Source organism: Scyliorhinus canicula, chromosome 4 (genome assembly GCF_902713615.1).
Source record: "Scyliorhinus canicula chromosome 4, sScyCan1.1, whole genome shotgun sequence".
NCBI classification, from domain to species: Eukaryota; Metazoa; Chordata; class Chondrichthyes; order Carcharhiniformes; family Scyliorhinidae; genus Scyliorhinus; species Scyliorhinus canicula.
The window spans coordinates 127657880-127671908 of NC_052149.1; the positions used below are offsets into that span (position 1 = coordinate 127657880).

Consider the following 14029-nt stretch of genomic DNA (forward strand, 5'->3'; position numbering starts at 1 on the left):
ATGAATGCAATTCCACTAAAATATCAAAAAAAGAGAAATCCACTAGAGGGAGACATGCACTAGCTGCATAAACAGATGGAATATTCTCAGTAAATCATGGCCTCAGAAACTGCTGTACAAAGAAGTAATATCAGTTAGTGTCACACTATCGATTCCAATTCCATGAATTATGGAAACTAGACTTTCAGGTCATGTGCTTTCTATCATTGATTAACTTGTTTCCAGGAATAGAATCACCAGATGCAAGTTCACGATAGCAGAGCCAGCATCCTGCTTTCTCAGATATTCCGAGGAGAGAGCGTAAATATATTACTTGGTGCAGGTATATTGTCACCAGCACAGAACCAGGTTCTATATATTCTCTTAGAGTTTTCTCCTCCCCATCTGAAGGTGCTGACTGTCACTGGGGTTCATTTCCATGGACCCCACTCCCCTCCTCTCCTGAACACTCAATGGAAAACAGTTCCATCGGTCCCACCCCCCTCCCAAAGGTGCTGACTCTCACTGGGGGTTCAGTTCCATGGACCCCACTCCCCTCCTGAAGTAGTGCTGACTCTCACTGGGATACAGTTCCGTGGACTCCACTGCCCTCCTCTCCTGAAGTGGTGCTGACTCGCACTGGGGTACAGTTCTATGGACTCCACTCCCCTTCTTTCCTGAAGGTGCTGACTCTCACTGGGATACAGTTCCATGGGCCCCACTCCCCCCCCCCCCCCCCCCCCCCTCCCCCCCCCCCCCCCCCCCCCCCCCCCCCCCCCCCCCCCCGCCCCCCCCCCCCCCCCCCCCCCCCCCACCTCTCCTGAAGTTGCTGGTACAGCTCCATAGACCCCACTTCCGTTCTCTCCTAAATGTGCTGATCCTCACTGGAGTACAATTCTGTGGACCCCATTCTCCCAACCCCCTGAAGGTGCTGGCTTTCATTGGGATACTGGTCCATGGACCCTTCTCTCCTGAAGGTGATGCTGACACTCACAGGGGTACAGTTCCATGGAGCCCAGTCCCTAGACTGAAGGGGCTGACACTCACTAGGATACAGATCCCTAGCTCCACTCCCCTCCTGAAGGTGCTGACTCTCACTAGGGTACAGTTCTACAGATCCCACTCCACTAGACTGAAGGTGCTGATTCTCACTGCGGTATAACTCCATGGACCCCACTCCCCTCCCAAAGGTGCTGACTCTCACTGGGGTACAATTCCATTCACCTCACTCCCCTTCTCTCCTGAAGGTGCTGACTCTCACTGGGGTATGGTTCCACAGACCCTAACCCACATCACTCCTGAAGGTGCTGACTCTCACTGGGTTACAATTCCATGGACCCCACTCCCCTCCTGAAGGCGCTGGCCCTCACTGGGGTACAGTTCCACAGACCTCACTGCCCTCCCAAAGGTGATGGCTCTCACTGGGGTAGTTCCATGGGCCCCACTCCTCTTGCCTGAATGAGCTGACTCTCACTGAGGTACAATTCCATGGACCCCACACACCTCCTGAAGGTGCTGGTTCTCACTGGAGTACAGTTCCACAAACACCACGCCACATCTTTCCTGAAGGTGCTGATTGTCACTGGGGTACAGTTCCATGAAACCCACTCCCCTCCCGATGGTGCTTACTCTCACTGGGGTACAGCTGCAATGACCCCAGTCCCTTCCTCTCCTGAAGGTAGTGCTGACTCTTACTGGGATACAGTTCCACAGACCCCACACCACATCTCTCCCGAAGGTGCTGACTCTCACTGGGGTACAGTTCCAAGGACCCCACTCCCCTCCTCTCCTGAAGGTGCTGACTTTCACAGGGATACAGGTCCATGGATCCCACTTCCCTCGTTGCCTGAAGGTGGTCTCAACAGGTACAGTTCCATGGTGGGCCCTATTCACCTCCTCACAGGAGCACTAGCAGACTAACGCAGTCCTCAGTCAGATGCATTTTTATTTTAAGCTCAGCTTAGGTGTAGTATTGCAATCCATTATGGTCAGTATACTTCGGGAAGATGTAAAATGTCCTTGAGTGGATACAGAGGCTTTACCAGGGCTATGGATGGATTGGATTTCTCTTCAGAGTGCGAACATGGACTCAACGGGTGGAAAGGCCTTCTGGGTTGCAATGACTGACTCGAAGGAGACACTAGGACATGTAATCAAAATTTTAGTCAAAGAGTTAGGTTTTAAAACAGGAAAGAGGTGGAGAGGCTAAGGGAAGGTATTGAGCACTTGCAGCTTTGAAGACATGACGGTGGGATAAAAAGACTGGGGATTGAAAAAGAGATTAGAGCTGAAGGAGCGAAGATTTGGGAGTTAACGTTTTCCAATCTATTTGTCCAGGGAACAAGTTAGTGTGATGCCCATGTTTAAAAAGAGGTAACACAACAGAAATCGTCCTTCAATTTCAGAGAAAATAGTGGAAGGGTTCATCAGAGTCCTTGGTTTAGTTGTAGTCAACATGAATTCAGGAAGGAAAAAAATCCCACCTGGTCAACTTTGTTCTTTCAGGAAGTAAGTTGTGGGAACTCTGTAACATGGTGAACTCAACGTTTGAAAGGCAATTAAGCTCAAAACTGCGGGATTCAGGGTAAATCTCAAAACGATGAGAAATTGGTTAAAGGATACAAACCAATGTGATCAGAGCTAAATGGAGTGGGGGTGGGGGTGAGAACTACATAGAGTGTCTCAGGAACTTTACTGTCTCTCATTTATATGAATGTCTTGGATTCAAAATCTCAAATTTGTACATAAACCCTAACTAGGGGACACCATGGAATCAAAGGAGGTAGTTGAGAAATGACAGAGTTGGGCAAGGTCTTTCATTTCACAATGTGGAATGTAAAATATTGCACATGGGTGGGGGAAACATGCAATATACCACTTCCAAAAATAGTACTGGAGAGTGAAGTTGAAACAGACTATGTGGCTGATTAGGCTCGGTGTTGAACATGTCCAAACAACCCTGAGCAGCAATCAACAAGAATGGAATTTTGAACTACAGTCAAGAGGCAGTTGACTGTACAGAGCTGTGATCACAGTGCAGCTCGTCCTCTACTCACCAAGGCATCAGAGGTACTGCAGACAGAGGAGCCACGAGGCTGATGGTTCTTGTCAAAAGTTTAAGCAAAGGCTGAGAGCAATTCAGCGGAGAAATGGAGGCAACTGGGAGATGATCAGAGATACCGTGTGCTAGCTCTTTGCTGGATAAATCCAAAACTAATCCTCTCCACAGCAGATTACCATATTTTTCGTTGCTGCAAATGTTTGCCGCTGTATCCATCAGAGATGCAATGGCCTCTGGTTCAAACACTCCCTGTGGCAAAGCATTCCGTGCAATAAGACTGAAAATATTTCTCACTCTCATCGCGGCTATTTTAAATTGCTAACTCTCTATCAAGAGGCGTCACAACTTCACACAGTTTTCTAATTGCAATTGAGACAAACTTTAGTACAAATGTATCATTTATTTACTCTTGTAGTCTAGGCTTATGTCATAGGCTCAAAAGTGAACTCAGCATCGATCTCTGGGGTAAACAATTTGCAAAGCTTCTCTGCTCCAAGAAACACACGGACACATTCAATCTTTGTTGATGGTCCTTTAACCAACTTTGTATTCATGTATACCATTCATACATTGGATTTAAAAAAAACAATTATCACTATCCCATTCAGGCCTGTGGTTCTGAGATTTATCAAACACCATCTCCCTACTTTTTCAAACCCTGTCAATTCTAGACAACTCAATTCCAATGATGACTATCTTTTGGATGCTCTCCCTTCCATTTTGCATCTCAGAATTTTTTGCCAGCCACTCCAGGACACCATTCATTCTAACAATAAATAGACAATATACAATTCAGGACTTACACATCATGACTGCCAGAAATACACTCCATGTTGCTGACTATGAAGTCCCACATGATTCCCAACCTTTGTGAAACAGTATCTGTACCGCACTGCAAAATCTCCCACTATCATCACCCTCCTCCTTCTTAACACCTACTGGCTTCCCAAATTTTTGCTTCAGGTATAACAATGTTAGGATAGGCTGTTAGTGAGTCATTACCATTATACATCTCATTCCTGCTCAGTGTCCAATGGTCAGCCCCAGTAACTTGGATAACTTGCACCTGAGAGTTCTGATTTTAACACCGCCCACCCCCACTGATGTCCCCATGAATAGTCAACCTGCTCTTGTTCTGAACTTTATCACAGAATCATAGAATCCCTACAGTGCAGAAGGCGGCCATTCAGCCCATCAAGTCGGCACCGCCCCTCTGAAAGAGCACCCTAGGTAGGGTTAAATCACCACCCTATCCCCACAACCCAAGATAAACCTTTTGGACACTTAGGGGCAATTTAGCATGGACAAACCACCTAACCTGCACATCTTTGGATTGTGGGAGGAAACTGGAGCACCCAGAGAAAACCCACGCAGACACGGGGAGAAAGTGCAAACTCCACGCAAACTCCAATTGAACTTGGGTCCTTGGTGCTGTGAGGCAGCAGTGCTAACCACTGTGCTACCGTTTAACTTTGACTAACCACATTCTGAACATATTACAGAACCTCCTCGTCCTCTTTGAACAAAGATCCGTAGCTTCAGAAACCCCATTTTCTGATTCTTAGCGTAACAGTTGCTGCCCTAGATACACTGACAATTCACAACAGAGTTATATATATAAATGAACCACTATGAGAACTCCCTGTCCTGCAGTTCAAAATGTAGTCATTTGATTCCCTTGGCTCTGATGAGCCAAACCCGGGTTACTTACTTCACACAGTTTATTACTGAAAAATGGCCAAGTGCACTTCCCGATGAGTATAACCTTCACACTGCTCTGCTTCACACTCCCAAGGACCTCACTGCTCGGTTTCACACTGATACTTATTCATTTACACAATAGCTGGTCTGCCAGAGGGTAAAACACACAGCCAATCGGAGAACAGCCACTCACACCTCCTGTTTATGGCAAAGCCACACCATCTATTTATCCAATTAACTTAATGCCAGTTTAAACCAGCCCATATTTAAAAGAATCCAGTAAACAAGCTTAAACACCTCTTCAGAGCTAACAGCTAGAATTTAAACACAAGGTGCAGCAAAATAAATGAAGGGAAATGTCACTGCTTCTGTTCCGACTATTCCTCTGAGACTAAACTCCATACAATTCATAGAAGAATCATACAATAATTATAAAACAGAAGCAGGCCATTCGGACCATTATGCTCAGCCCCACTCCTCCCGCCTTTTCCTTGCAGCCCTGCATTTTTTCCTCTTCAGATAATTGTCCAATTACCTTTTTGAAAGCCACAGTTGGATCTGCCGCCACCACACTCTCAGGCAGTGCATTCCAGAACCTATTCACATGCTACCTCAAAACATTATTCATCATGGCACCTCTGCTTCTTTAGCAGTCTGGCTCTCGACCCTTCCTCCATTGAGGACACTTTTAATCTATTCTGTCCAGAATCCTCATGAGTTTGAACAACTCTATCAAATCTCTTCTCAACCTTCTTCTTCCACGGAGAACAAACCCAGTTTCTCTAATCTATCCTCATAACTAAAGTCTCTAATCCTCGGAACCATTTTCATGACTGTTTCCTGTACTCTCTTTAAAGCTTTTGCATCCTTCCATAAATACGATGTCCAGAATTGGACACAATACTCCAGTTGAGGCCGAATCAGTGGTTTACACAGTTTCCCCAGATGCTTTTGTGCTCTGTTTATTAAACCTAGGATCCTCTACTTCTTATTAACCACTATCACAGCCAGTCCAGTCACCTTCAATAACTTATACACATATACACCCAGGTCCCATTGCTCCTTCACCCGTTCAAAATTGTACCTTTTAATTCATATTGTCTCGACTCAATCTTCCAACCAAAATTAATCTCATCACACTTCTCTGCATTAAGTTTCATCTGCCACGTGTCCGCCCATTCCACCAGCCTGTCTATGATCTCTTGAAGTCTATCACTATGCTCCTCAAAGTTCACAATACTGCCAAGATTTTGTGTCATTGACACTAATGGCTTAACCCACTGCACTCGCCTCTCACAGCTCAAGACACATTTCAGAATGCTGCTTACAAGAAAAAATAATTAATTGCTAATTTCACAAGTTACTCTGAATTGGAAGATGACCGGGATACAGAGTGCATCAGGGTAATGGACCTGAGATAATCAGAGCAAAATGGTGTTGAATACAAAGATGGTCTAAGTAAAAATAGGAAGCATGAGCTCTTCCTGGATGAAATACGACTTACTGAGGGGGAAATTGAAAGATCATTAGTTGACTCTTCATTCACCTATAGCTAAAAAAACAGCCACATACTTTCTCACACTTTTCATGACATCAGGTACTTCATAAAGCAATTTGCAGCCAATGAAATCATTTTTAAGTATATGCTCTGTCATGATGTCGAAAAGGCAGAAGCAAATTTGTGGACAGCAACTCACACAAACATCAGTGTTTTAGCTGTTGGTTGAGGTAAATATTGTTCAGAGCATCAGGGAGAGCCCCCTGCCTTTTTCTGAATAATGATTACATCCATGTGAATGGGTAGAAGATGCCTCAATTTTAAACAACTTATTCAAAAGTCAGAAATCTCCGGCAATCTTCAGCAATGCACTGGAGCACCAGCCAAACATATATACTCCAGTTACTTCTGGAGTGGGACTTGGACATACAGCTTTTGACTCAGAGGCCTTTATTAATATTGCAGAAACTAACTTAATGTTGCAAGATAAGTTTACAAAGGTTGGCAGTATTTAAAAGTTGATAAGTCACTAGATCAGGTGAGACAGAGGGAGATATGGTGTGGTGGTAATGTCATTGGACTACTATCCAGAGGTCCAACCCAATGCAGCAAGGAGACAGGTTCAAATCCCACCGTGGCAGAAAATAACCTGGAGTTGAAAGCTCGTCTCGGTAATGACCATGAAACTATTGTTGTAAAAATCCACCTGGTTCACGAATGTCCTTTAGGGAAGAAAATCTGCCAAATTTACCTGGTCTGACTTACATGTGACTCCAGACCCATAACAATGTCGTTGACTCTTACCTATCTCTGAAGTGGCCAAGCGAGACAATCAGGGGCCTTAAGTATACTCAATATACTTCTTAGATACACTTGTTGAAAAAACAGTGCAAGGATAAACACAGCAACTACAGGTCAGTCAGCTGGATGAAGGTGGATTAATGAAGGAAATAAGGATATTTAACTAATTAACTTGAGTTTTTGGATGAGTGGGTTTATGAGGTATACAGCGAGGGATCTTCAGAGTTAAAAAGAATGTCTAACAGATGATCTGAAAGAGTTATGCAAAATAAACTCGCTGCAGAATTCAGGAACTTTGCCAGGTCAATTCTTTCAGATTGATCAAAGCAGCAGTATAACATAGAACATACAGTACAGAAGGAGTCTGCACCAACCCACTTAAGCCCTCACCTCCACCCTATCCCCGTAACCCAATAACCCCTCCCAACCTTTTTGGACACTAAGGGCAATTTATCATGGCCAATCCACCTAACCTGCACGTCTTTGGACTGTGGGAGGAAACCAAGCACCCGGAGGAAACCCATGCACACACGGGGAGAACGTGCAGACTCCGCACGGACAGTGACCCAGTGGGGAATCGAACCTGGGACCCTGGCGCAGTGAAGCCATAGTGCTAACCACTGTGCTACCATGCTGCCCTTCCTCTTGCAACCTTCAAGTTGCGGGAGGAAGTTCCAAACCGATCTCAGGAAGTATTTCCTTGCACAGAGTGTGCTCCACAACTGGGACAGGTGACCAGGAAGGATGCTGAAGATCAGGACACTGGACTAACTAAAAAATGTCTCTCATGGGAATAAGGGCAACACAGTGGCACAGTGGTTAACATTGCTGCCTCACAGCGCCAGTGATCTGGGTGACTGTGTGGAATTTGCACGTTCTCCCCGAATGCGTGAGTTTCCTCTGGATGCTCCGATTTTTATCCACAATCCAAAGATGTTAAGGTTATGTGAAGAAGGCCTATGGTGTGTTGGCCTTTATTGGTAGAGGGATTGAGTTCCGGAGCCATGAGGTCATGTTGCAGTTGTACAAAACTCTAGTACCGCCGCATTTGGAGTATTGCGTACAGTTCTGGTCGCCTCATTATAGGAAGGACGTGGAAGCTTTGGAACGGGTGCAGAGGAGATTTACCAGGATGTTGCCTGGTATGGAGGGAAAATCTTATGAGGAAAGGCTGATGGACTTGAGGTTGTTTTCGTTAGAGAGAAGAAGGTTAAGAGGTGACTTAATAGAGGCATACAAAATGATCAGAGGGTTAGATAGGGTGGACAGCGAGAGCCTTCTCCCGCGGATGGAGGTGGCTAGCACGAGGGGACATAGCCTTAAATTGAGGGGTAATAGATATAGGACAGAGGTCAGAGGTGGGTTTTTTACGCAAAGAGTGGTGAGGCCGTGGAATGCCCTACCTGCGACAGTAGTGAACACGCCAACATTGAGGGCATTAAAAAATTTATTGGATAAGCATGTGGATGATAAGGGCATAGTGTAGGTTAGGTGGCCTTTAGATTTTTTCCATGTCGGTGCAACATTGAGGGCCGAAGGGCCTGTACTGCGCTGTATCGTTCTATGTTCTATGTTCTATGTTCTATGTGGATTGGCTGTGCTAAATTGCCTCTTGGTGTCCAAAGATGTGCAGGTTAGATGGGGTTATGGGGAGAGGGTGAGGGAATAGAACTAGGTGAGGGTGCTCTTTCAGAGGTTCTGTGCAGACTCGATGGATCGAATGACCTTTTGCATTGTAGGGATTCTATGGGTTCCCTCATCTGAAACCATTGTCAGATTGTATGACCTTGACAATCCTGGCAAGGTACATCGGAGTGAGCCATTTTGATCTATGAGGCAGATTGAATTACCTCATTCAGTTTGCGATATGTTAAATTCTGTCAAAGATATGAATTTCAATGCCACATTCCGAATAACTAGCATGGCCCCACTTAAGGCAGAATTACACTTAGTCTTAAAAAAGAAGTTCTTGCATTTATATAGGACATTCATGCCAGCTAGTCATGGCAAAGTGCTTTACAGCCGATGAAGTTCTTTTCAAAGTGCAGTCACTGTTGTAATGTAGGAATCACAGCAGCCAAATTGAACACAGCAAAATCCCACAAACAGGAATGTGACACTGATCAGACATTCTGATTTGTGAAGTTGATTCAGTGATAAGTATTGGCCTGAATGCCAGGGTTCATCATTGAAATCATGCGTGAATGCACCGAGTGTGATCATTCAGACTGGTGATATTGCTAAGTGGAAATACGATAGAGTCATAGAATCATACAGCACAGAAAAAACCCTTCAACCCATTGCGCCTACACCGGTCAAAACTAACCATTCTAATCCCATTTTTCAGCACTTGGTCCATAGCCTTGTATTCCCTGGGATCACAAGTGCACTTCTTAATATTTCTTAAATGTTATGAGGGTCTCTGCCTCCACCACCCTTTCAGGCAGCGAATTCCAAACTCCCACCACCCTCTGGGTAAAAAAGGTTTTCCTCACATCCCCTCTAAACCGCCCGCCCCTTACCTTAAATCTAAAGCCCCTGGTCATTGACCCCTCCGCCAAAGGGAAAAGTTTCTTCCTGTATACTCTATCTACGCTCCTCATAATCTTATACATCTCAATCATGTCCCCCCTCAGTCTCCTCAACTCCAAAGAAAACAATCCAAGTCTATCCAATCTCTCTTCATAACCAACACTCTCCAGCCCAGGCAACATCCTGGTAAATCTCCTCTGCACCCTTTCCAGTGCTATTGCACCCCACCGATAATGTGGATCCCAGAAATGCACACAATACTCTTTTTTTTCTCTTTTAATTATTTTCCAATTGAGGGGCAATTTTAGCATGGCCAATCCATCTATCCTGTACATCTTTGGGTTGTGGGGGTAAGACCCAGACAGACACGGTAAGAATGTGCAAACTCCATACAGACTGTGACCCGGGGCCGGGATCGAACCACTGCGCCACAGTGCCGCCCCTCAATACTCTACCTGTGACCTGACTCACATTTTACAAAAGTTTCTGCTTTTAAATTCTATGCCTCGGGTAATAAAGTATACCATATATACCTTCTTAACCACTGTATCCAGCTGCTCGACTAAGGGGCCGGTGTACATGCACAGCAGGATCCCTCCGATCCTTTGTACTTCCCAGGGTCCTGCCATTTATCGTGTATTCCCTTGATTTGTTTGTCCTGCCCAAGTGCATCACCTCAAACTTATCCAGATTGAATTCCATTTGCCACTGATCAGCCTGTCTACATCCTCCTGTAATCTAAGGCTATCCTCCTATTTACCACCCCACCAATTTTTGTATCATCTGCAAACTTATTGATCAACCCTCCTATATTCATATCTAAATCATTTATATAAACCACAAACAGAAAGGGTCCCAAATCTGATGCCTGCGGGACCCCAATGGACACAGACTTCCAGTCAAAAAAATACCCCTCTACCATCACCCTCTGTTTCCTACTACACAACCAATTTTGGATTCAATTTGCCAAATTTCTTTGGATCCCATGGGCTCTTACCTTCGCTATCAGTCTCCATGTGGGACCTTATCAAAGCCTTGCTGAAGTTTAAGTAGACTACGTCAAATGCATTTCCCTCATCTACACACCTGGCCACCTCTTCAATAAACTAAATCAAGTTGGGGCAGTACGGTAGCACAAGTGAATAGCACTGTGGCTTCACAGCATCAGGGTCCCAGGTTCGATTCCCCACTGGGTCACTGTCTGTGTGGAGTCTGCACGTTCTCCCCGTGTCTGCGTGGGTTTCCTCCGGGTGCTCCGGTTTCCTCCCACAGTCCAAAGACGTGCAGGTTAGGTGGATCGGCCATGATAAATTGCCCTTAGTAATCAAAAAAAAGGTTAGGAGGGTTATTGGGTTATGGGGATAGGGTGGAAGTGAGGGCTTAAGTGGGTCGGTGCAGATTCGATGGGCCGAATGGCCTCCTTCTGCACTGTATATTCAATCTAAGTTGGTCAGACATGATCTCCCCTTAATAAAACCATGCTGACTATTCTTAAGTAATCCCTGCATCTCCAAATGCAGATTAATTCTGTCTCTCAGAATTGCTTCCAAATGTTTCCCCACCACTGAGTAAACTGACAGGCCTGTAGTTTCCTGGTTTATCCCTTCTTCCCTTGCTGAATAATGGTACCAATTGGCTATCCTCCAGCACCTCTCCTGTGGCCAGAGAGGAATTGAAAATTGTTAGCAGTCCTGCTATTTCTTCCCTTGCCTCATTCAGCAGCCTGGGATATATTTCATCTGCCCCTAGATATTTGTCTACCTTTAGGCCTGCCAGACCACTCAGAACTTCCTCTCTGCCTATGTTAATCTCTTTAATTTTCTTACAGTCCTTCTCCCTGATTTTTATACTCACACTATCCCTCTGACGAGTGAACACCAACACCAAGTATTCAGTTTGAATCCTACCTACATCCTCCGGCACCACACACAAATTATCACTGTCGTCCTGAATGGGCCCTTTTCTTTCCCTAGTTATCCTTCTGATCCATTAATGTACTTGTAAAACAATTTAGTATTTTCCTTTATTTTACCTGCCAGTATCCTTTCATGTCCCCTTTTTGCTCTCCTAATTTCCTTTTTACGTTCCCTCTTGCACATTCTATACGCCTCTAGGGCTTCTGCTGTTTTGTGCCCTCAATATTTGCCTTACGCCTCCCTTTTTCTCCTTATCCAATGCTGTATATTCCTCGATATCCAGGGTTCACTGGATTTGTTGGTCGCATCCTTTTTCTTGATTGGAATATGTTGACCCTGTATTCTCCCCATTTCCTTCTTGAATGCGTCATACTGTTTTGTCACAGATTTACCCAAAAGTGTCTACTCCCAGTCCACTCTGGCCAAATCATATCTGATCTTATTAAAATCGGCTTTCCCCCAGTTTAGAACGTTGATCTTGTTGTCCTTTTCCATAACAATCTTGAATCTAATGGAGTCATGATCACTGTCTGCAAAATGTTTCCCCACTGATACTTAAATAATTTGCCCAGCTTTGTTACAGAAAATTAAGTCCGGAATGTTGTGGCTATAACAGAGGCCTGGCTAAAAAATACAGGATTGGATATATATTCCTGGATACTAGGTATTCGGGAAAGGTAGGAAAGGGAGAAAAGCACAAGAGATGGCAGTATTGATGAAGGATAGTATTGCAGTGCTGGAGAGCGAGCATGTTCGATCGGGGTCAGGAACAGAATCTGTTTGGCTAGAGCTAAGGAATAAAAAAAAGTGGCTTGGTGCAATGCATAGGCCAACTAGTGGGAAAAATGTAGAGAACAAATTTGCAAGGAAATTACAGAGAAGCACAAGAACTATAAAGTATGTATATCAGAGACTTTAATTATCCAAGCATAGACTGGCATAGTATTTGCATGAAGGGCAGAAAGAGACTAGAATTCCTAGTGTGTGTTCAGAAGAGCGTTCTACAGCAGTGTGTTTCCAGTCCAATAGGAAAGGAGACCCTATAAGACATGATTCAGGGGAAAGCGGTAGGCCAAATGGATCGAGAGTCAGTTGGAGAACATATAGGGAACAGTGATCTTTGTATCACAAGGTTTAGGTTGGCTATGGAAAAGGACATGGAATAATCTAGAGTAATTAACTGAGGGTAAGCCAACTTCAACGGGGTAAAAATGGATCTGGACTGAATAAATTGGAATCAAAGGCTGGGAGGGAAATGGTAGCGCAACAACCTTTACAGAAGAGATAGTTTGGGCACAGTCAAGGTATATTCCTTTGAAAGGGAAAGATAAGGCTAGCCTATCCAGAGCTTACTGGATGATGAAAGAGATGGCGATTAAGATAAAGGAAAAAGGTATGCTTATGACAGGTGTCAGGAGGATAATACAATGGAGAACCAAACTGAATAGAGGAGGTTTAGAGGGCAAGTGGAAAAAACAAATAAGAGAAGCAAAAAAAAGTATGAAAACAGACTGGCAGCTAACATAGAGGGAATCCCAAAATATTCTCTTTATATATAAATCGTAAAAAGTGGTAAAAGAAGTATGGCCGATGAAGGAGCAGAAAGGGGAATTACACATGGAGACAGGGAGGCATGGCTGAGGTAATAAATTAATGCTTTGTATATCTTTACCAAGGAAGATGATGCTACCCAGCCATGGTAAAAGAGGAGGTGATTCAGACACAAGAAGAGTTTAAAATTGATAAGGAGGTGGTATTGGATAGGCTCTCTATATTTAAAAGTTGATAAAGTACCAGGACTGGATGAGATGCATCCAAGGATACTGAGGGAAGTGAGAATGAAAATTGTGGAGACATTGGCCATCATTTTCAGCACGGTAGCACAGTGGGTAGCACTGTCACTTCACAGCTCCAGGGTCCCAGTTTTCCCGGCTTGGGCCACTGTCTATACCGAGTCTGCACGCTCTCCCCGTGTCTGCGTGGGTTTCTTACGGGTGCTCCGGTTTCCTCCCACAGTCCGAAGATGGGCAGGTTAGGTGGATTGGCCATGCTAAATTGCCCTTAGTGCCCGAAGGGGTTGTGTGGGGTTGCTGGGTTACAGGGATGGGGTGGAGGTGTGGGGTTAATAGGGGTGCTCTTTCCAAGGGCTGGTGCAGACTCGATGGGCCAAATGGCCTCCTTCTGAACTGTAAATTCTATGTTCTATTTTGCAATCTTCCTTAGACTCAGGGATGGTGCCAGAGGACTGGAGAATTGCAAAAGTTACTGCCCTGCTTAAAAAAGAGTGCAAAGTTAAGCCCATCAACTGCAGGTCAGTCAATTTAACTTCAGTGACCAGGAAAGCATCTAGAAACAATAATTCAGGACAAAATTAATAGTCCCTGGGACAAATGTGGTTTAATTAAGCAATGACAGCATGGATTAGTTAAGGGAAAATCGTGTTTAAGAAATAACAGAGAGGGTTGATGAGGGCAATGTGGTCGAAGTGGTGTACATGGCTTCCAAAAGGCATTTGATAAAGTGCTGCACAAGTCATAGCTC

At 44.7% G+C, this 14029-nt stretch overlaps 1 protein-coding gene across 4 annotated transcripts in view; it reads right to left on the minus strand.

Annotated features, from left to right (window-relative positions):
• Positions 1 to 14029, minus strand: part of rabgap1l (RAB GTPase activating protein 1-like) — a 698291-nt gene that overhangs the window by 158101 nt on the left and 526161 nt on the right. Inside the window, exon 1 of one of the 4 annotated variants that reach the window (XM_038795182.1) lies at positions 4752 to 4844. The exons of the other annotated variants lie outside the window; for them this stretch is intronic. The gene's annotated coding sequence lies outside the window, so the exon portion shown is untranslated. Of the gene's footprint in view, positions 1 to 4751; positions 4845 to 14029 lie in introns of those variants that run through there. 4 annotated transcript variants of the gene reach the window in all.